Source organism: Canis aureus, unplaced genomic scaffold, assembly GCF_053574225.1.
Source record: "Canis aureus isolate CA01 unplaced genomic scaffold, VMU_Caureus_v.1.0 NW_027326411.1_RagTag, whole genome shotgun sequence".
Lineage (NCBI taxonomy): Eukaryota > Metazoa > Chordata > Mammalia > Carnivora > Canidae > Canis > Canis aureus.
The window spans coordinates 298,834-320,453 of NW_027554412.1; the positions used below are offsets into that span (position 1 = coordinate 298,834).

At 38.1% G+C, this 21,620-nt stretch overlaps 1 protein-coding gene and 1 long non-coding RNA gene across 2 annotated transcripts in view; one reads left to right on the top strand and one right to left on the bottom strand.

Moving 5' to 3' along the window:
- LOC144309457 (outer dynein arm-docking complex subunit 2-like) overlaps positions 1–21,620 on the top strand; it is a 271,308-nt gene that overhangs the window by 236,897 nt on the left and 12,791 nt on the right. The gene's annotated exons all lie outside the window — the stretch shown is intronic.
- The window catches only part of LOC144309462 (uncharacterized), a 186,917-nt gene that overhangs the window by 130,697 nt on the left and 34,600 nt on the right, over positions 1–21,620 (bottom strand). Inside the window, exon 3 of the long non-coding RNA XR_013375452.1 lies at positions 11,326–11,399. This is a non-coding gene — a long non-coding RNA (uncharacterized LOC144309462). The remainder of the gene's footprint in view (positions 1–11,325; positions 11,400–21,620) is intronic.

The following is a 21,620-nucleotide window of genomic DNA, read 5'->3' on the forward strand; positions in this document are numbered from 1 at the left end:
GTTGCATCACCAGTCTGCCTCCCTGTCACACTGCAGGGAGTTTGGGCTCTCATGGTCGCTGGGCATATTGTGTTGGTGGCTGCTGATGTGTGGCTGGAGTTTGGGGTGTTGTGCTGGCAACTGTGCTGATGCCTGGAGTCTTCCATGGATCCTAGTCAAAAGGGAAGGCCTCATCTCAGCAGCTTCTCTTGAGGACCCCTGGCCTCTTCTGGCATCCAGGTCACCACACTGCTGGGCCCTCTTGGAGGGCTGGGATGTGTCGGCAACTTTCCCAGCATCTTAAAGCTGTAAGAGGATCTTATGAGGCTGCTCTGAGCTCACCAACTTAGATGTCCCTCCCAGCCAGGTGTGCTGGGGCATCTTCCTCTGGGATGCTTTGCTGACACAGGAACTTGTCTGAGGCTTGCCCCTACTCAAGCTATCCCTAATATTGTTTTGTTTCCCTCAAACTCCAAGTGGGACAAGAGCTTGCAAGCAACCTCTTCCCCTTTTCTTCCTTGCATTCCCAGGCATCTCCTCCCAAAGTAGAAGGTTTTCATTCTCCTCTATGTTTGGGCACATTTTTTAATGGTATTCTTCATCTTTCTCTGAGGCCACCTCTCAAAACTTTGGTTCTTCAAATAAAAACTCTGCTCCAAGACATTTGAGAAAACATTCCTCTATTGCTTGAAAGGCTATTTTTTTCTATTGATTATTCATTCAGTTATTTATACAATTATGAGTATGTAGCTCAATTAAAGTTCTCACAGCAAACATCCATATAAGATCAAGATCATACAGATCAATGAGTGGACACCAACAGCACCCCCAGTTCTCTTTCATACCCTCTCCCCATCACTGCACAAAAGCACTCTTTTGATTTTCTAGCACTGCAGAGTATTTGAAAGTCTAATTTTTTGAGACTATTATTTATCTCCAGACTTTATTTTAAAAATCTAGTTTGAAACTTAGAGCTGAGCGAGGACTTTGTTCTGGACAGTGTTCAGTCTCCCTTTCCCTGCAAAAAATTATCTTCATCTTCTTTGTTTAATGGAGGGAAGGCTGCAGGGTTTTCAAAACAACCAACTACCCGAACAAACAAATAAAAAATACTAACTCTGGAAATAATAGGGAGGAAAAATACATCATATGGTATTTCAAACAACTGTCCACTATAATCAGCCAGACTAAACTGTTTCTCTTCCCCAAATATGCTGTACTGTCCTGCTTCTACATCTTGCCTGCATTGTTCCCTCTACCTCAAACACACCCAAGAATTCAGTTTTAACTTCACACCTGTTTTGCTGTTGCCTGGCTTTTTACATTGGTTGGTGAGCAGATTTCTCTTTTGATCCCAGATGTACTAAAAGAAACATTAGCAATGAATTAATTAAAATGACTTCTTACCAATGCCAGACCTGAACTGGTGTGCCATACCATGTTTTCAGTAGCCACCTTAAGCTTTTGAAACAAATGAAGACACAACGTATCTGATAGACAGAAGCTTGTATTACCTGATGGCTCCTGGTGACTGAACATTCTCTGGTTTGTGGGGTGATCTTATGCACTAAGATTTAGATAAAATTGGCTTGAACCTACATAGGACAAAAAAACTCAACACTTTGAATATTTCCAGGAATTCTTGGGTGGGACCTATCTTTCTGACTTACTGCACAATTCTAATCATTGCTTGGTTCTTCTAGATGTTCAGTTAACCCAAGTCTCACTTCTGGCAACTACTCCCCTTTCCTTCCTCCCTTCATACCCTTGTGATTGCAGATATGAAACACAACCTCTTTTCTTTGATTCTGAAAAATACCACGCATCCAAGGCAAACATGAGTAGGAGTCATTTGTGGGAGATTCTGGGGTTAGGGCAGGACTAAAGAAAACTTACTCTGTAATACCAACCTCAGCTCTGCCTCCCAGCCATTCTCACAGTTGACCTCTGACTGACATTGCCTGCCCTGTTGGGCTCTTTCTTCCTTACCACCAATTTTCCTTTCCCATAGCCTCCCCCATTCCTAGCACTCTCCTTCCATGATGGTATCCTCAGAGATTTAAATATTTCTCTATCAATTAGCTTTTGTTGGTTAACAAACCATTCCAAACAACCACTTATTTAGCTAGTAATTCTGCTGGTCAGCAATTTGGACTAGACTCAGCTGGGCACCCTCATGCATCTGCTATCATCGGGAGGTTAGCTTTGCTTTTACTAGCTGGGCTCTCATATGTCTAGGGCCTCACCTGGGACAGATGAGCTGACATGAATCTCCCATGGAGTCTCTCATCCTCCAGTAAGCTAACCAGTGTTTGTTCACATGGAGGCTGGGCCAAGTTCTAGGAGAACAAGCACATGTATACAAGGCTTCTTGAATCCTAGGAAAAACTAGTACATCACCTCTGCTGCATTTGAAGTCATGGGTCAAAAAAGCTACAAAGTCACTTTGAAAAGAGGTATGCATATGATGAGCTAGGAGTGGGGTGGGGGATAATTATAGCTATTTTAGCAGATTATACAAGGACTGGAATTATACAAGGACAGGAATCCAAATACCCCAGTGTAGTGATCAGACAGGTTTCTAACTTCCCCGATATTGTCTGTAGAAAATGGGTCAACAACAAACTGTGAAATAGATTTAAAATATACTGGAGATAGTTACTTGCTTAAAAATGCATCATAAGGGAAAAGTCCTTTTAAAATCAATTCTCAATAATGGCAGAGTTAATAAAGACTTAAAAGAGAACTAAAGCTTCTGTAAAAGTAATAAAAAAAAAAGTTCCTTTCCTAAGGAAAAGGAAAGAAGCTGATGAGGGAAAAATAATCAGTTCTGGGAAAGCAAATTTCAACAAGTGTAGGGCACTGACGAGGAAAAAAAAAAGACTTGATGGGAAGAAAGGATTCCAGAAGAGCTGGATGCTCTTTAAACAAACAATTTTGGCAGGTGAACAAACTATATGGGAAGTGCAGGACAGGGAAAAGCCTGCCAAATTGGAGGAGCAGAACTGTGCAAAGTTCTGAAAGGCAATTTAGAGAACCAAGGAAAGATGTTGAGCCAGATCACCAAGGATGAACAAAAAGAAGGAACACAAATGTGTACGGACCACATCAAAAGTGAGAAAGATAATACAATGTAGGGTACACACAAAAGACATCAGGAAGCAGTTAATCAGCTGCAATAATAAAAACCAAGTTATTATTGACTATGTTACCATATGGCTAAATAAACAGTCCTGGATTTCATACATTTCTCTACAAGCCTGTTGTCTGACACCACTGTCAGCACTGACTAAGATGCATGTAGTTGCAAAGCAGAAACCCTAACTCAAAATGGCATTTAAAATAAAGGGAGGGATCCCTGGGTGGCGCAGCAGTTTGGCGCCTGCCTTTGGCCCAGGGCACGATCCTGGAGACCCAGGATCCAATCCCACGTCGGGCTTCCGGTGCATGGAGCCTGCTTCTCTCTCTGCCTGTGTCTCTGCCCCTCTCTCTCTCTCTCTCTGTGTGACTATCATGAATAAATAAATAAAATCTTTAAAAAAAAATAAAAATAAAATAAAATAAAATAAAATAAAGGGAATTTACTGGACCTTGTAACCACTCTCCAAAGGTAGAGTGATCTTCAAGTAAACTTCCATTATAGTTTGAATTTTATTGTCTGAAATTATGTTGGCTGTCCCCTCTACTGTATGTTGTCTTCCTCAGCTGGGTTCCCTCATAGTTGCAAAAGGGCTGCAGCAATTCCAAAGGTCATATCCTCACATCACTCCATTCAAAAGAGTTTCACTTCCTCGAGCCACTGAGTAAACCTCTGGGCTTTCCGCTGATTGAACGGACTCAGGTAATGACAACATAGATTGCTTTAGACTTAACTGTATCCATCCCTGAGGAACCAAGGCAAGGAATGGATTTATGCTGATTTCATTGGGTTCTGTAGAGACTACAACATGGAGACTCCATCTCACTCACCTCACATAGCAGGTACTCAGTGGGGAAGTGTGCAGTGGAGGGAGCCAGTAAATTGCCTGCTTCAGGTAATGCAGGTGACAGAAGGGGAGCAGGAATAAACTGTCCTTGACTGGGCTCTGATTTGGGTGAATAAGTAGGCAAATATTAAGAAACAAACAATGGCAGGTTATTGTGTAACAAACCATGACAGGTTATAGAACATTCTCAGGGAGTAAACCTTAGCTTGGATCTCTTGCATTTCTCTCTTAAAGAAAAGCAACAATTCTATGTATTAAAAAGCATAATAGGTGCTACAAAGCCTTCTCCTCTTCTCAGTTATTGTGTCACTAAATGTGTGAGAGTGTGAATCCCATTTCTCACAATGGGTCTTCCACAGAGTCAAAGGTTCTTGTGCGGGACACCTGGGTGGCTCAGCGGGTTAGCACCTGCCTTCACACCCAGGGCGTGATCCTGGAGTCCCAGGATCAAGTCCCATATCGGGCTCCCTGTAGGGAGCCTACTTCTCCCTCTGCCTATGTCTCTGCCTCTCTCTCATGAATAAATAAATAAAATCTTTAAATCAAAACAAAGGTTCTTGTGCTTCCTGCTCAATTCCAAATAAAACCAAAAACATTCCAATGCAAATAGTTGTCCCGTATGCAATTATCATCTCAATAAATTCTATTTTCATTTCAACAAAATGTAATTGGTGAGAACAACTGTGGGTGATACATTTATTCTTAAGTTAACAATAACTTTGGCCTTCTAAAAAAGCATAATTTCAGGTTTTTTTCCCTGTAATTACTAGTCTTCATATCTTTGAAATTTCTAGGGAAAAAAAATTTATTTCCTGGGGAAAAATGTTTTGAGTAAGCCTCTAAACCTCATCTGCAAAATAAGAAAGATCACACTGACTTCATAGGGTACATGAGGATTAAAGGGGCTAGCTAACATATGAAAAGTAAGTACAAAGTGCCTGACATATTAATATAATATCATTATATAATAGAATTTATTAATATCATGTAGTAATATGTAATATCATTATAATATATAAAGCTATGTCATTATTACTCCATTTGCCTGTATTTACTCAATCCTTAGGCTAGACCTAGAAGGGTCACTATTTTTTTTTAGCCCATTTTACAGAGGAAACTGAAGCATAGATAATTAAAAGGCTATTGATTTTCTTACATAGTGACATGGCAGGATTTTCCTGGTAAGTTGTAGAATAAGATTCACACCTTGAAACCAGCTTTAAACTGGGGCATCTGGGTGGCTCAGTTAAGTATTAATGATTTCAGCTCAGGTCATGATCTCATGGGTCATGACATTGAGCTCTGCGTTGGGCTCTTGGGCGCAGCAGGGAGGCTGCTTGGGATTCTCACCCTCTGTCTCTCCCTTCCCACTTGCTGGGAAGAAATCTTTAAAAATAAAGAAATATTTAAAAAAAATAATAAGAGGAACTTCAGATTTACTAATCTCTTACTTTCCTTGAACTCTCTTCTGATCACTACTCTACTTACTCAGTTGGAAAACAACAAATACATAATGAGAAGTTATCTCTCCTATTCATTCATAGTCAAAGCTACTTTATTGGGCTTTTATTTTCTAACACCTTCTATCTTCCAGCCTCTTTTGTTTTTAGTTTATAGATGATAAAATATTACAATTAAGCATAAATACTTAACCTTAACACTTAAATACCTGGCACTTAGTTGGTAGTCACTATTATTTATTGAAGGAACGAATGAATGAAACCCAACACTAAAGGGAAAAAAAGACTTACAGAAGAAATAAAAACTCTAATTCTTACACCACCACTCAGGCTAATGATAGGACCAATGGAAGATAAAAATAGAAGAAAGCCTGAACTAGATGTGGAAACTAGGAAAAGTGGCGTTACATGCCAGAAACATAACAGAATTTCTGCTAAATATAAAGGGAATGGGAACAAACTATAGGAAGTCACAAAAGGTCAACTGTACATAGAATTTTACAAACTGTTTTTATCATTATCTCTTAAAATTTTTTTCCAGGTGAATATCAATATTACCACTTCATTTGCTTATCAACATCTCATTACATGTATATATATGATTTATTTCATTCTTGCTACCATTTAATTGTATCAATTTTTGCTTTTATAAAACTGGCATTGAACATTGAGAATTTTTCTTATTTTTAAAGGCACCTGCTTGCAGAATGAAAACATGATTACAAAAGTTTTTTTTAAAGATTTTATTTATTTATTCATGACAGACACAGACAGAGAGAGAAAGCGAGGCAGAGACACAGGCAGAGGGAGAAGCAGGCTCCATGCAGGGAGCTCGACGTGTGACTCGATCCCAGGTCTCCAGGATCACATCCCAGGCGGAAGGCGGCACTAAACCACTGGGTCACCGGGGCTGCCCTGATTACAAAAGTTATCAAGAAAAAAATAGATAAAAGTTAGTATATATGACAAAAGATTAAAAAGCAAAAGAAGTTGAAAACAGCAAAATAAGATGACAGAAGAGCAAATATATTAGTAAATGAATATAAATGGAAGAATGTACCTCTTAAGAGGTTAAGAAAAAAACCTGTGTTCAGGTCTGAAGCTAATCAACTTCATTCAGGTTATATAAGGCACTAGAAGGAAAGTTACACATAAAAAATTAAAAGGATATGCAAGAAGAAATTAGGCAAATGGTTGTATAAAGGACCCAGGTCTTTTCCATCTCTGTGCTCTGACATCCCTGTTTGGGTTTTTAGGCTTCTAACGAGATGGTTGCAGCGATTCTGGGTGTCTTACCAGAAACAGCAATATCCAGGTGGAAATAAGAGACCCCAGCTCTTGCTCAGAAGAAGGACACTTTCCCAAAGACTCCCTACCTACCCACACACTTCATTTTGGCCAGCACTGAATCCCACGCCTAATGATCTATCAACTGAAAAAAAGAATGGATTCACCCTTAAACCAAACAAACCTTCTCCTGAGACACTTAGCTGTGTGAGAAAGAGGTGGCTACCTGAACAAAACTGAGGTCCTGGTTCTACTAGAAGAGGGATAAATGGATGCTGGTTGAGCAACCAGTGATGATCACAACACCAGATAAATAGGAACCAAAGAAAAGGTGATGTATACTAAACAGATTTAAGCACAAAACAGCATTATTAAAGATCAAGAGCTACTTAGTGATAAATTTACCAGGAAGACATAATTATTCTGATTATGTATCCACCTAAAAACATAACCTCAAAATACATGCCAAAAAGTAAGCAGAAAAACAAGAGGTGGCAGGAAGGGGTGGCTAACAATTTAGATCATAGTGGAAAATCATATAGATCATAGCAGAAAGAGGTTAACATACCTTTCTGAGAGGCAGATTGAATAGATCAAAATTAAGTAGAAATTGAGAAAATCTGAACAACAGAATTATTAAGCTTGACATAACATATATATGTGTGTGTATACATATATATGTTGTATATGTATACAGTCCTATAAATAAATATGGCATATACATATTAATTTCAAGCACACATTGAACATTTTCAAAAACTGATCACCACTTGACCACAAACACAACTCAAAAATACAATGCAACAAAGTTACAAATGCAATCAATAGCTAAAGAGAGCCAAGAAATTGATAAATTCAGAAATTTTAAAACCTACTTCTAAATAATTCATGGGTTAAAAAGAAATCATACTGAAAATTACCAAATAGAACTGATTGGCAATGTAACCCGACATATTAAAAACACACAGGATTATTTTCAGGGAAAATTCTTTCTAAGCAAACTGGAGTTAATCTTTTTCCTACAGCATATTTCCATCCCAAATGCTGACAGTGATAGAAAAACTTAGGAAAACATCTTACTTCTTCTATATACATTGGAAAGATTGCCCTTTGTTCTTTCTTTCCCTGAATGTTTTCATGAAGCCTCAACCAGAGTCCATATGCTGTTCATTTTCTCTTTATTAAGCATTTTTGTGGCAATTTTATACAATAGCCAGTCCAGTAATGGTCAGCCTTTCTCCACTGCCACCCCATAGAGAAATGTTTTCCTTATTCCATCAGGTACCTATCAGAAAAATCTCCTACTCTCTTGACCCCTCCACAAAGAAATCTAAATTGCCTTCCTTGGTGACTCTTCACAACTCTACACATTGGTAACCTCCTCTTTCTAGAACACCCACATGTGAATTTAAAACTCTATAGACAGGAGAGATATTGGTTCAAAGCCATGCAACATTTACCTTCTAACAGTAATTCAAATGTGTTGCATGGTCAACCTGACACAAGGAAGGAGGAAGAAAGAAATTAGCAGTTTGGTGTCTGCTCTATATACAGAGAGGGTGTGCAGAGAGGCTTCCACTTGACTTATCAAATGTGTAGGATAATAAACCCAAGTAAGGAAGATGAATGGGATGACTTCAGCCTCCAGGTATATTATAAAAATAATACATTATTATTTTACTTGAAATTGATTTGTTCTCATGGGTATCTAAATATGCACAAATATTTTTATGGATCATATGTTTGGTAAAGAGTGATTCTGCACATGGTTGCATTAAGGAAAACCCATTTTAGTTTCCTTTGACTTCATTCTAAGATCACAAATGTTGGCACTCTTTACCCGAACAAAGGATACACTTCCTTAAGCATGTTTCATGATAATAGCTTTCATTTTATTTTGGTTGGCTAGATGTATATGGCCTCTCCAAGTCCTCAATTATATAACCTGGGATTTCCACATTGTTTTTGACAGAAAAGTAGAACAAAAATAAGTTATGCAGACAAAATTTGAAACACATGATATGGAATTGAAAGGACTTAGTGATGAAAAAGTCTGAGTTAGTGGTAATCAAATCTTGAAATAGATTTGTTCTTAAGCAAACAGTTCAAAGTATTTGGCTATGCATCACTGTTTTTTCAAGCTTGAAAAGATTATATTGCTCTGTTTCTCAACTATAGTATATTTACAGCTGGACTTTGAAACTGATGCAGTAAACATCAAACTCTTATTCCAATCTTGAGTTATATTCTCCATTAAGCAGCCACTGCAGGGCTCTGGCTTCAGTATCACAGTATCAAGACTTGGTACAACTGAGGAAAAATAATAAGGTTTGAAAACTGTGGGCTGTTGCAATAGATATTTTGCTTTCATCATTGCAAAAGGATTGAACTGTTTTAATATTTTAATGGTATAGAGCCAGGTTATATTAAACACTTATTTAGTATCTATTATCCAATATCTTATAAGCTCTTAGTCTATTTGGGGGTTATGAATGTTTGTGTGAATCTGATGAAAGCTATGGCTCTGCATCCTCAAAATTTTGATGTAATTTCAGTGAGTGGGCTCATAGACTCATAAATTCACTCATGGATCCCAGTTAAGAATCTTAGCCCTAAAGAATCTGAAAATGTAAACTCTGAAAAAAAAGGTTTTCCTTGACTTTTGGAACACAAGATGCTCTTATTAGACACTAGATGTACATAGGAGACATCCATTTTAGGTAATTTTTAAAAGAACACTCATGAGAATATTAAAGAGAAACTATGTAATTGTTAGAAAGATTTTAAGATTTGAAATCTTTTCACCAAAAATTGACATCAACCTCAAAAATGGATAGCTAAAGTGCTAGATTAGATTCCAAGTTCAAATGGTTTTATTTTTCTTTTTTTTTTTTTAATTTTTATTTATTTATGATAGTCACAGAGAGAGAGAGAGAGAGAGGCAGAGACACAGGCAGAGGGAGAAGCAGGCTCCATGCACCGGGAGCCTGATGTGGGATTCGATCCCGGGTCTCCAGGATCGTGCCCTGGGCCAAAGGCAGGCGCCAAACCGCTGCGCCACCCAGGGATCCCCTGGTTTTATTTTTCATTTTTTATTCTATTAGATAAAAAAAATGCTAACTCACAATTATAGGTCATCAGAACTGGCAGAAAATGTTTTATGGATCTGACAAATGGCTCTGGATATTTGGATTGAAATTATGGACAAACTTCCAATTGAGGACTACTTTCAGCATTCTGTCAAAGACCAAATCAAGGAACATACCACACTCAAGAGCTGGACTGTTGTATGCTTTGAGTTGGAAGTTAGGGGCAAATGATTTCCATTCTTTGGTTCCATTTGACTCTGAAAAGCATTCCCACTTCTGTTACAGCATATGTATGTGGTTTTATAATGTGTCCAATATGATGTCATTATTTTTTTCCTCTGAAGATGGAAGAAAATTGAGTATTTGATGTTTGAAAGGACTTATACACAGCATGATAGAGCTGTTTGCACCAGAGTTTGATTTTATTAAGAAATTCTCTTTTTTTCTCTTAAACATCAAGAAATTAAGTTGTTTTTGGCTCTGAAGTGATAGGATCAGGCCATTAACAAAACCCACTATACTGCAATACAAGCTACTTTGGCAAACCTCTTGAAATCATGGCAATGCTCTTTGCTAGCATTTTTTAAGAGGAATTGAAATATATAATATAACATTTCTTACTGAAGTTGAGGGCCTTCCTCTCACTTTCAACATATGATAAAAGTGAATATTGTACATGTTCATCGTTCACTGAGCATGTTGAATACAACTCATTACCAACAGTTCTAATTTGGTTATAGTCCCATTTACCACTATTACCCCCATATTTTTTTAAAGATTTTTATTTATTTATTCATGAGAGAGAGAGAGAGAGAAGTAGAGGGAGAAGTAGGCTCCATGCAGGGAGACTGATGTGGGACTCGATCCCGGGTCTCCAGGATCACAGCGTGGGCTGAAGGCGGCCTAAACCACTGAGCCACCCGGGCTGCTCTATTACCCCCATATTTAATCAAGGATAAAAAGCATATTAATGGCCACTATATCAGATAGGACATAGATACTGTTGCAGGTTAAACCAAAATACAGAGCCTAAAACAACAGAGAAGCTTATTTTTTTTTTTGAGAAGCTTATTTTTCTCCAATACTAAGGATCTTAGTATTCAAGGTGGTGCCAAGGGTCTGTCCCATAAAATCAGCAGATGGCCATGTTCCTTCTCTCTTGGCCTAGTGCTCTTCTAGATGTTGCCCTTGTCTGCATTGTCTAATAGAGCCCACTAGATCCATAATTAGTCATGGCAAGGAATAAAAGAGAAGGGGAGGGTACAAACCATAAAACTGTCCATGTAACTCATCCAATAGCTATAGTCATATGGCCACAACTGGCTGCAAGAGAGGCTGGAAGATGTCACCTTTATTCCGGGTGGCCATGGACCCAACTAAAATAGTCTAATACCATAAAAAGGGGAGATAGAGGATGAACATTGAGTATAAATAGTAGTCTTTGTCAGAGCCACCCTGTAAATCAAGCATTATGGGTTTGACTTTCACTCGAAACCTTTTATTACCAAGCAACACATTTCTTACCAGAGAATTTGTGTTCTGTCCGTTTAGCCCAACTTTTTTCCTGGTCTTCATAAGGGAACTTTCACAATTGTTAACTAAACCAAAAAAAATAAGGTTTTTCAGTGATAAATAGAATTTTTTTTTAAAAAAGAGCACTTTCTCCTAATCCTTTCCCAGCATATATTCTTTGAACAAATTATTATTAAGCATATAAGTAATTTAATTCACTCATAAAGTAAAATATCTGCACACATACACAATTAGGGAGTTTTCTTTTTTTTTTTTTAAAGATTTTATTTATTTATTCATGAGAGACACACAGAGAGAGAGGCAGAGACACAGGCAGAGGGAGAAGCAGGCTCCATGCACGGGGAGCCCGACGTGGGATTCGATCCCGGGTCTCCGGGATCACGCCCTGGGCCAAAGGCAGGCGCTAAACCGCTGCGCCACCCAGGGATATAGGGAGTTTTCTTTTGGTCCAACTCAAATTGGGAATTTGTTGGTTCTGGTCACAAGGACTTCCAAAGGGTGATGCCACCTTTCGGCACAAGTTGTCTAGAGTCCACACTTGGGGAACAAACTTCAGGGTATGTGTCAGAGGTTTTTTTTTTTTTTGTTTAGTTTTGTTTTTTTTATTGCAAACAATAGAAATTAATTCTGGCTAGCTTAAAGGGAAAAGAAAAGAGTGCATCACGTGGAATGGGGATTGCTCATAAAAAAAAGAGAAAGCAAAGGACCAAGTCTCACGAAGGACAGAAGTCAAGTCAGGGCAGCCCTGGGTACTAATGGAAAGACGCTCAAAGAAACCCTACCTCAATGAATCAGCTCTAGCTGTGTTCTGTCCTTGGTCACTATGCTCTGGTTTCATACTCTGGGAGAAGATTCCAAAGCTTTTTGTTATGGGCTTAATTGTGCTCCTGCCTCAAATTCATATGTCAATGTCCTAACACCCAGTACTTCAGAATATGACTGCAGTCACTGGAAGTTCTGAGAAAATATATAATGGCCTAAATATCGTACAGAGCTGCCAAGTAATATAAAATAGAATGATTGCCTTATGATATAATAGTAATTAAAATAACTATTATCATTATTATAGATAACATGTATTGAGTACTACTGTCTGCCAAGAACTGTGAAGGACACTTTTCTGCGACATGTTATTTAATACATTCAGCAACCTCATGAGCAACTGACCATTAACTATTATCTCCATTTTTAAAATGACAAAACCAAAATTAGTGATAAAACCAGATTTTGAATCTAAACCTATCTGAACTTAAAACTAGAATTCTTGGGCAGCCTGGGTGGCTCAGCGGTTTAGCACAGGCTTCAGCCCGTGCCTTCAGCCCAGGACCTGATTCTGGGGACCTGGGATAGAGTCCCACGTCGGGCTCCCTGCAGGGAGCCTGCTTTTCCCTCTGCCTGTGTCTCTGCCTCTCTGTGTCTCTCATTAATAAATAAATGAAATCTTTTTTTAAAAAAACTAGAATTCTTATGCTAGCAAGCAATATTACCACTTAAAGTATTCAAACAGTAGTTCAACTTGCTATGGAGGCAGAAATCATAATTACCATTTTCCAAACCCATAATCTTTGTGGGAGTTTTTGATTTATAGAAGCACTATACTTTTCTTTGCTTCAGCTTTGGTTAGTACATTCTTGGGGGAAGGAGACTGAGGGGCTTAAGGAGCAATTGTTAATGAAAAGCTTTTGAAAGTTACAAGATTATTGAACTGTGTGCTACACTGAACAAGACAGGTAGAAATTATTAGATCAAAACATATGCTGACAACACAAAGAGAAATTGAGGAGTCAATCCCATTTACAATTGCACCAAAAACCATAAGAAACCTATGAATAAACCTAACCAAGGAGGTGAAAGAAAGACCTTTACTCTGAAAAGTATAAAACATTGATGAAAGAAATTCAAGATGACACAAAGAAATGGAAAGACATTCTATCTTCATGGGTTGGAAGAACAAATATACTAGCCAAAACAACCTAAACATTTAATGTAATACCTATCAAATACCAAGAACATTTTTCACAGAACTAGAATAAACAATCCTAAAATGTGTATGCAACCACAGAAGATCCTAAATAGCCAAAGCAATATTGAAAAAGAAAAGTAAAGCTGGAGGATGCCAATCCCGGACTTCAAGTTATATGACAAAGCTATAGTGATCAAAACAGTATGGTTCTGGCACAAAAATAGATATAGAGATCAATGGAACAGAAGAGAAAACACAGAAATGAACCTACAACTGTATGGTCAGTTAATCTTTGACAAAGAAGAGAAGAATATCCAGTAGGAAAAAGTCTCTTCAACTAATGCTTCTGGGAAAACTGGACAGCCACATGCAATAGAATGAAACTGGACTACTTTCTTACAGCATACACAAAAATAAATTCAAAATAGATGAAAGACCTAAATGTGAGACATGAAATCAAAATCCTAGAGGAGGATACAGGCAGTAACTTCTGTGATATCAGCTGCAGCAACTTCTTTCTAGAAATGTCTCCTGACACAAGGGAAACAAAAGCAAAGATAAACTCTTGTGACTTCATCAAAATAGAAAGCTTTTGCAAAGGGAAGGAAACAATAAAAAAAAAAAAACTAAAAGGCAAACTACAGAATGGGAGAAGATATTTACAAATGACAAATCTGATAAAGGGTTAATAGCCAAACTATATGAAGAAGTTCTAAAACTCAACACCCTCAAAACAAACAATCCAATTAACAAATGAGCAGATATGCACACATAATGGAATATTACTCAGCAATGAAATCTTGGGGCGCCTGGGTGGCTCATTCAGTTAAGTGTCTGCCTTCACTTCAGGTCATGCTCCTGGGGTCCTGGGATTGAGCCCCGCATCAAGCTCCCTGCTCAGCAGAGAACTTGCTTCTCCCACTCCCTCTGCCCCTTCTCCTGCTGGTGCTCTCTCCCTCTGTCAAATAATATCTAAGGAAAAAAAAATCTTGCCACTTGCAATGCTGTGGATGGAGCTAGAGAGTATTATGCTAAGTGAAGTAAGTCAGTCAGAGAAAGACATATACCGTATGATTTCACTCATATGTGGAAACAAAAAAAAAAAAAAGAGAGAGAGAGAAAGAGGCCAACTAAGAAACAGACTTTTCACTCTAGAGAACACACTGATGGTTCCCAAAGGAGAGGTGGGGGGTGAAATAGGTGATGGGGATTAAGGAGTGCACTTGTGATGAGTGCCAGGTGATGTATGGAAGCTGAATCACTATATTGTCCACCTGAAACTAATATTACACTATATGTTAACTAAGTTGAATTTAAATAAAAACTTAAATAAAACCTACATGCCAACAATGTTCACAAGACAGTGAGCTCTAACTACTCTGGAAGACCTTCCAGTGTCCATATGTTTCAAGTCTTTAAATCATTCTGCTCTGTACCTTGTCACCAAAGAACTGACCGACCACTACCTTTTTTGCAAAAAAAGGGTAGAAGCCTACTCTTGTAAGAAACCTACTTTTTGAGGTCAGAATGAAATGTTTAGCATTATCTCTTATATAATGCAATCATTCCTCTTAGGGTAATATCTGCCAGCCTGGCCTGCATATTAGAAAATCCGAAGGGCTGTTAAACAATGTATAAACCTGGGCCTCATTCCCAGACATGCCGGTGCAGGGGGTCTGGGATGGGCTTGAACATGGGTATTTTTGGAACCCTCCTCTTGTGCTTCTGATATGCAGCCAGGGTTGAGAACCAATGCCTTGTAACTATATCACCTAACTGCACTTCAAACAAACAATAAACTCCAATTTTTCTTTAAGACACCTACCTGAATTTATTTAAGTCAGAAAAGCATCAGACTTGTCACTGGCTTTTATCCTTTTTATCCTAATGAAAGTTCTGATGGTATTAATCAATCCATCTTGTCAAACAATGTGGGTATAAAACTTTTTCTCATTCACCATCAACAGCATAGGAGATTCCTGGCATACTTGCAAAATTTGACCAAAAGATATCCATACCTTTTTGTTCTAGACTATTCTACCCTTATAGTCTGTTTAAGGGTTATTATTATTTTTTTTAAAAAGGTTTTATTTATTTATTCATGAGAGCCATGGAGAGAGAGGCAGAGACACAGGCAGGGGGGAAGCAGGCTTTATGCAGGGAGCCTGATGTGGGACTCAGTCCCAGGACCCCGGGATCATGACCTGAGCCAAAGGCAGATGCTCAGCCACTCCAAATAGTCTCTTTAGTTGTTTTTTTTTTTTAAATATTATATATGTGAAGAGAAGTTGCTTAAGGATAGGACTTGGTAGTGTGTCCTTGTCTATTGTGACAATAACACTGCATTGCTGCATTGCTGGAGAGAATGTTGTGTTTATTGCTCATGCATCTGGGGTGATTTGAGGATTGGTTTAGCAGTTCTGCCAACCTTTGCTGGACCAGTTCACACAACTGGGGGTCAGCTGGCCATTGCCTGATCCAGGTGACTGGGCATAAGCAGGGTGACTCTGGCTGTGCCCACTTTCTCACATCCTCCAGCAGGCTAGCCCAAAGATATTCTCGTGGTGATGTCCACAGTGTTAGCAAGCCACAGACACCTTCTTCAAGACTTGGTTTGTGTCAGTCAGGTCAGCTAACATCCCACTAACCAAAGAAAGTTAGCTGGCTGAGTTGCTTATTGAGGGATGAACAGTCACCCCACTCACAATGAGATGGCCAAGGGTGTGAATACAGTCAGGGAGAAAAAACTGGAGCTATCATTGTAATTCTACAACTGTTGTAAAAACAAATCCAATAATATCAAGCCCGGAAATGGAAATAATGAAACTAAAATAAGACAGTGAAATGATGAAATAAAATATTGGAAAAACAGAATTCTTATGCAGAAATGGGAGGCCACTGGTTTAACTTTGTCAGCTTTCAACTGCTAAATACTGGAGAATATGAAGGAAGGAATTGGCTCCTGCTTGCTACTGTTTCTCTCCAATCTAATAGATGACTGTTGAACTCTATGGAATATGGACAAATCATAATGTACTCAGGAAGACTTAAAGAAAAAACATGTCACTGTGAGTATATTTCAAACCGAGCAGTTAAACTGCATCAAAATATAATGAAGTCATTGAAATTATGAGGGAATTAACATGTTTAGGTCAATTGCTAAGAAATACATTAGATACAAGTTATATCCTTAAATCTCTAAATAATTTAAAAAGCAACTTTGAGATGCTATTCTATCAAATATCTTATTATTTGTTTACGTGATTTTAAGCAATAAAACAGATGTTTGGCAGAACATTATTAAAATAGGGAACCTCGAATCCTCCAATAGTTTCATAGCACAGTTCCCTTGATCCCAATTCCAATTAGGTGTTCCTTTAAATGATTTCATTTATATGCAAATCCAGATAGAAGTGATTCCTAGACCTTTTATCATCCCAAAATTTGGCCTGGCTCTTGATCTGAATAAGCAGGTAGAGTTTTGTTTTGTTTTTAAAGATTTCATTTATTCATGAGAGACACACAGAGAGGCAGAGACCTAGGCAGAGGGAGAAGCAGGTTCCCTGGGGGGAGCCTGATGTAATCCCGGGACATGGGGAGTGCAATCTGAGCCAAAGGCAGACACTCAACCACTGAGCCACCCAGGTGCCCCAGCAGATAAAGTTTTTTAAACTTCACAAAAATGCCTTAAACTGCATGATATTTAGTGAAATGACCACATTATTTTGAATATTTTGAATTCCATATATTTGGAATAGAGGATGAACTTGTGTATGAATACTAAAATTTCTTTCTCTCTGGATCAGAGTAGTTACAGAGATGAAGGAAGGTCTTATTAGTAACCACCTCCACATAAGACACAGAAAAATAGAAATCTGTGTTAAAATTCTAAAATATGGCGTAGCTAAGATAATAAGAAATTATAAAGTTTGCATTTTTTTAATGTTTTGCTATCATTTTTTCCACATTAAGGAGTACTTTTCCATAAATGTGTTATATATATATGTGGTATTGGAACATCAGTATATTTTTTAGACAAGAACATTTTTGTACTTGAAGGAAACTTAGAGGTCACCTTATTTAGCCTCAATTTACAGAACTGGAAAGTAATCCTCAAATAAGTTGAAGTGATTTGCCCAAAATCATGCAGCAATTTAACCATCATAATGATAATATCTATTACTTATGTAATTTGCAAAGCATTTTACATTTGCAATGTCCATGAATTTTAATAACAACTTTTTTGAAGTATATGGTACAGTTTTCTTCATCTATATATTTTTAGATAAATAAACCAAGGCACAGAGAGATCGAATAATGTATCCAGCATCACAAAACTATATAAAGGGACACAACAGTTCCACTGTATCACTAGGCATCCATAAAGCACCAAATAACCCAGTTGGAAATGCAAGTTAAAATCACAATGGGATGCCACTACCCACCCATTAGAATCAGAATGTCTGAACTCAAAAAAACTGACATACCAAGTGTTGGTGATGATGTGGAAGAAATGGAGCTCTCATACCCTGCTGGTAGGATGTGACATGGCATAGACACTTTGGATAACAGTTTGGCAGCTTATTTGGAAATTAAGCATATACCTACCATATGACCCAGACTTTTCACTTTTAAGTATTTACCCTAAAGAAGAGAAAGCCTATGTCCATGCAAAGTCTTGTACAGAAATGTTCATAGCAACTCTTTGGTAATGTCCTCAAACTGGAAACATGACAATATAAATGACTCTCAAAATAGTTACACTGATTGAAAGAGCCAGACAAAAAAAAAAAAAAAAAGAGCATGTAATTTATGATTTCATTTATTTAACTCTACAAAATTCAAACTAATCTTCAGTGACAAAAAAAAGCAGATGAGGGGTGGGAGTGCTGGAAAGACCTGGAAAGAATACAAGACCAAGAAGAAACTTAGAAATTATGGAAATATTCTTTGTCTTGATTGTGCTGATGGTTTCATGGGCATATACATATGTCAAATGTACCAAATTAAGCACTTTAAAATATGCACTATACTATATGTTTCAATATGTATGTCTACCCTAATAAAACTGTTCAGAACAAAAAGTGACCTAGCTGAAGTCAAGATTCTGAAAAATCTACTTAAGTATACCCAAACTTGGTGGATCATGCTGATCCAACATGTATCTTTCTACTGTTTTCGTTGAAATAAAGACTAGCCACCAAAAAGTAGGCAGATATACAAAACAAAATAATAGCATTGTCACACCTTTATGCCTTGTAAGGCAGTTACAACGAATTTTATGCTTTTTCTAACTCATAGTGCCATAAATTCTAACAAGAAGTTAGTTACGTGTTTCATTGATTTGTTTTGTTTAAATAAGAGCAAAAATTCAATCAGAGAGTCATGTAACCCATACTGTTGGGAGTGCAAATGAGAAATCTTTTAGGGACATAATTTTGCATAGATGTTTCAAGTAACTTAAAAACCATCTTATTCTTTGGTCAGATAATTACACATCTGGCAGTTTAGCCTAAGAAAATGATCTCGAAACAAAAAGATTTATGGAAAAATTGCTCCTCCAAGCATTATTTATAATAGCCAAAAAGGGAAACAAACCTAATGTCCAAAAATAAGGGAATTCTGGAATAAATCATGTCACATTGAACCATGGACTATTAAATAGCAATTAAATAAATAATTTATAACAGTTTTTGGAGAATCACTTGAAGACTTTCTGAAAAAAAAAAAAGCCAAATCACAAAATGTCTCTCCCTCCTCTTAAAACTAATAAAATGAAAAAAAAAAATAGGTTACAAACAGAAGGAAAAAAGCAATGCATAGAGAGAAGGCCAATTTCATATAATAATGCTTGAAAAGTGGCAGTCAGGGCAAGAAACAGACCAATAAATAATGTCATTTGGATGAACTCCTAACTCTCCATTCTAGAACAGTGGAAAGTGAGAGGGAGGAAGAAGGTAAATACATGAAATCCTAAATATTCTTGTGACTCCTACTCAGTTGAGGAGAGGTTATTTGGGACAGAGGGGAGCAGTATGGAACAAGAAATGCAGCAAACTCTTGTAGAAGGGAGAACTCCTTTGCCCAAGCCAGTGTCTGGCCAGTAACAAAGAATGGTGGCTCACCATTCTTGTTTTTCTTGATAGAACACATAGAGGGCTCTGCAGAGCAGTCCCTTGTGAGGCACAGACAAATAGCTCAGTGACAAACAAGGATTTGCTGGAACAGAAAGCAAAGGAGCAGGGTGCCTGGATGGCTCAGATGCTCAGATGCTCATTAAGCATCTGACTCTTGATTTTGGCTCAGATCATGATTTCAAGGTCATGAGATTGAGTCTCACATCTTGCTCTATACTGGGCATGGAACCTGCTTAAGATTGTCTCTCTCCCTAACCCTCAGCCGCTACCTCCACCTCGTGCTCTCACTCTCTCTCTCTCTCTCTCTTTCTCTCTCTCTCTCTCAAAAAAAAAATCAAACAAAGCAGGGGCATCTGGGTGGCTCAGTGGGTTAAGCATCTACCTTCAGCTCAGGTCATGATCTCAGAGTCCTGGGATCGAGCCCCACATCAGGCTCCCTGCTCCACGGGGAGCCTGCTTCTCCCTCTTCCTATCCCTGCCACTCCCCCTGCTTGTTGCTCTTTCTGTCTCTCTCTTTCTCTCTCCATCAAATAAATAAATAAAATCTTAAAACAAATAAAACAAAAAGAAAGAAAGCAAAGGAGAAGAAGGCAAATTCATTGTTAGAGTGAGAGCACAGGGCAGAGAAGTCTAAGGAGATTCCCACCACCCATCCCCTTCCATACCCCATCAAAGAATGTCTGTATCAAAACTCATGAGATATTCCCCCTCTTAAAACCCCTGAGACATAGCAGCATTATTCATAATAGCCAAAAAAGTAGAAACAACCCCAACGTTCATTAACTGATGATGCGAAATGTGGCCTATCCCCACAACAGAATAAAGAAACAACCTGAATAAGGAAAATGTGGTATATAAGTACCATGAAATATTATTCAGCTTTAAAAAAGAGAGAAATCCTGTAATATGTGACAAATGGGTGAAACTTAAGGACATTATGCTAAGTTCAATAAGCCAGTCACAGAAGGACAAATGTTGCATGATTCCACTTCTATGAAGAATCTAATACAATAGAACTCATAGAAACAAAGAATAGAATGGTGGGTGCCAGTGGGGAGGAGGAAATGGGGAGTCGCTAATCAATGTGTATAAATTTTCAATTGTAAAGGATGAATAAGTTCTAGATATCTGCTGCACAACCTCGTGTCTATAGACAATACCATATCATACATTTAGAATTTTGTTAAGGATGTAGCTCTCATATTAAGGATTCTTACCACAATTTTTAAAAAGTCGATGGATAGGGGCACCTGGGTGGCTTAGTCAGTTAAGCATCTACCTCTTGATTTTGGCTCAGGTCATGATCTTGAGGTCGTGAGATTGAACCTTGTAGGGGCTCCATGCTGGGCATAGAGCCTACTTAAAGTTCTCTCTCTCCCTCTCCCTTCTGCCCCTTCTCTCTCGCCCTCTCTCTCTTCTCTCTCCCTCTCTCTCTCTCTTCTCTCTCCCTTTCTCTCTCTCTCTTCTCTCTCTCTCTTTCCCTCTCTCTCTCTTTTTCTCTCTCTCTTTTTCTCTCTCCTCTCTCTCTCAAATAAAGAAATAAATAGTACATGGATAAACCTTGAAAATATCATGCTAAGTGACAAGAGGTCACATACAGTATGATTCCACATATATGTAGTGTCCCAAACAGGCAAATCAATAGAAAGTAGATTGGCAATTCCCAGGAAAGTAGGGGGATGAGGGAGGAGGAAGACAATGAGGAAGGATTACTAATGGGTGGGGGGTTTCTTTGGGGGATAAGGAAAAGTGCTAAAATTAGTGCTGATGGTTGCACAGCTCTGTGAATATACTAAAAAACAACGAATTGTATGCCTAAAAATGAAGAATTTTATGGTATGTCAATTTTATATTTTAAAAAAATCCTATTATTAAAAAAAAAAAAAGGAGCCAGAGAAGAGTGTGAACAGCTTCTGGGGAGAGCTGGGGGAAGTGCAAGAAGTGGCTCTGCTGAAGTGCTATAGCCTGAGTCGAGAAGGATGTGAAGCTTAAGGAAATTACTGAAGGGAGTAAGAAATGCCGCTGTTTAGATGTAATTAATCCCATTACAGGGCTTTAAATTATAGAAGAAAGATCACGACTCATTCACTAAAGATCAGAACCAGGCTTCTGAAAGTATTTGGAACACCAGCACTCGGTCTTCGAATTCTCAGGTTTCAGATAAGTGATAAGGGAATCGAGATGAC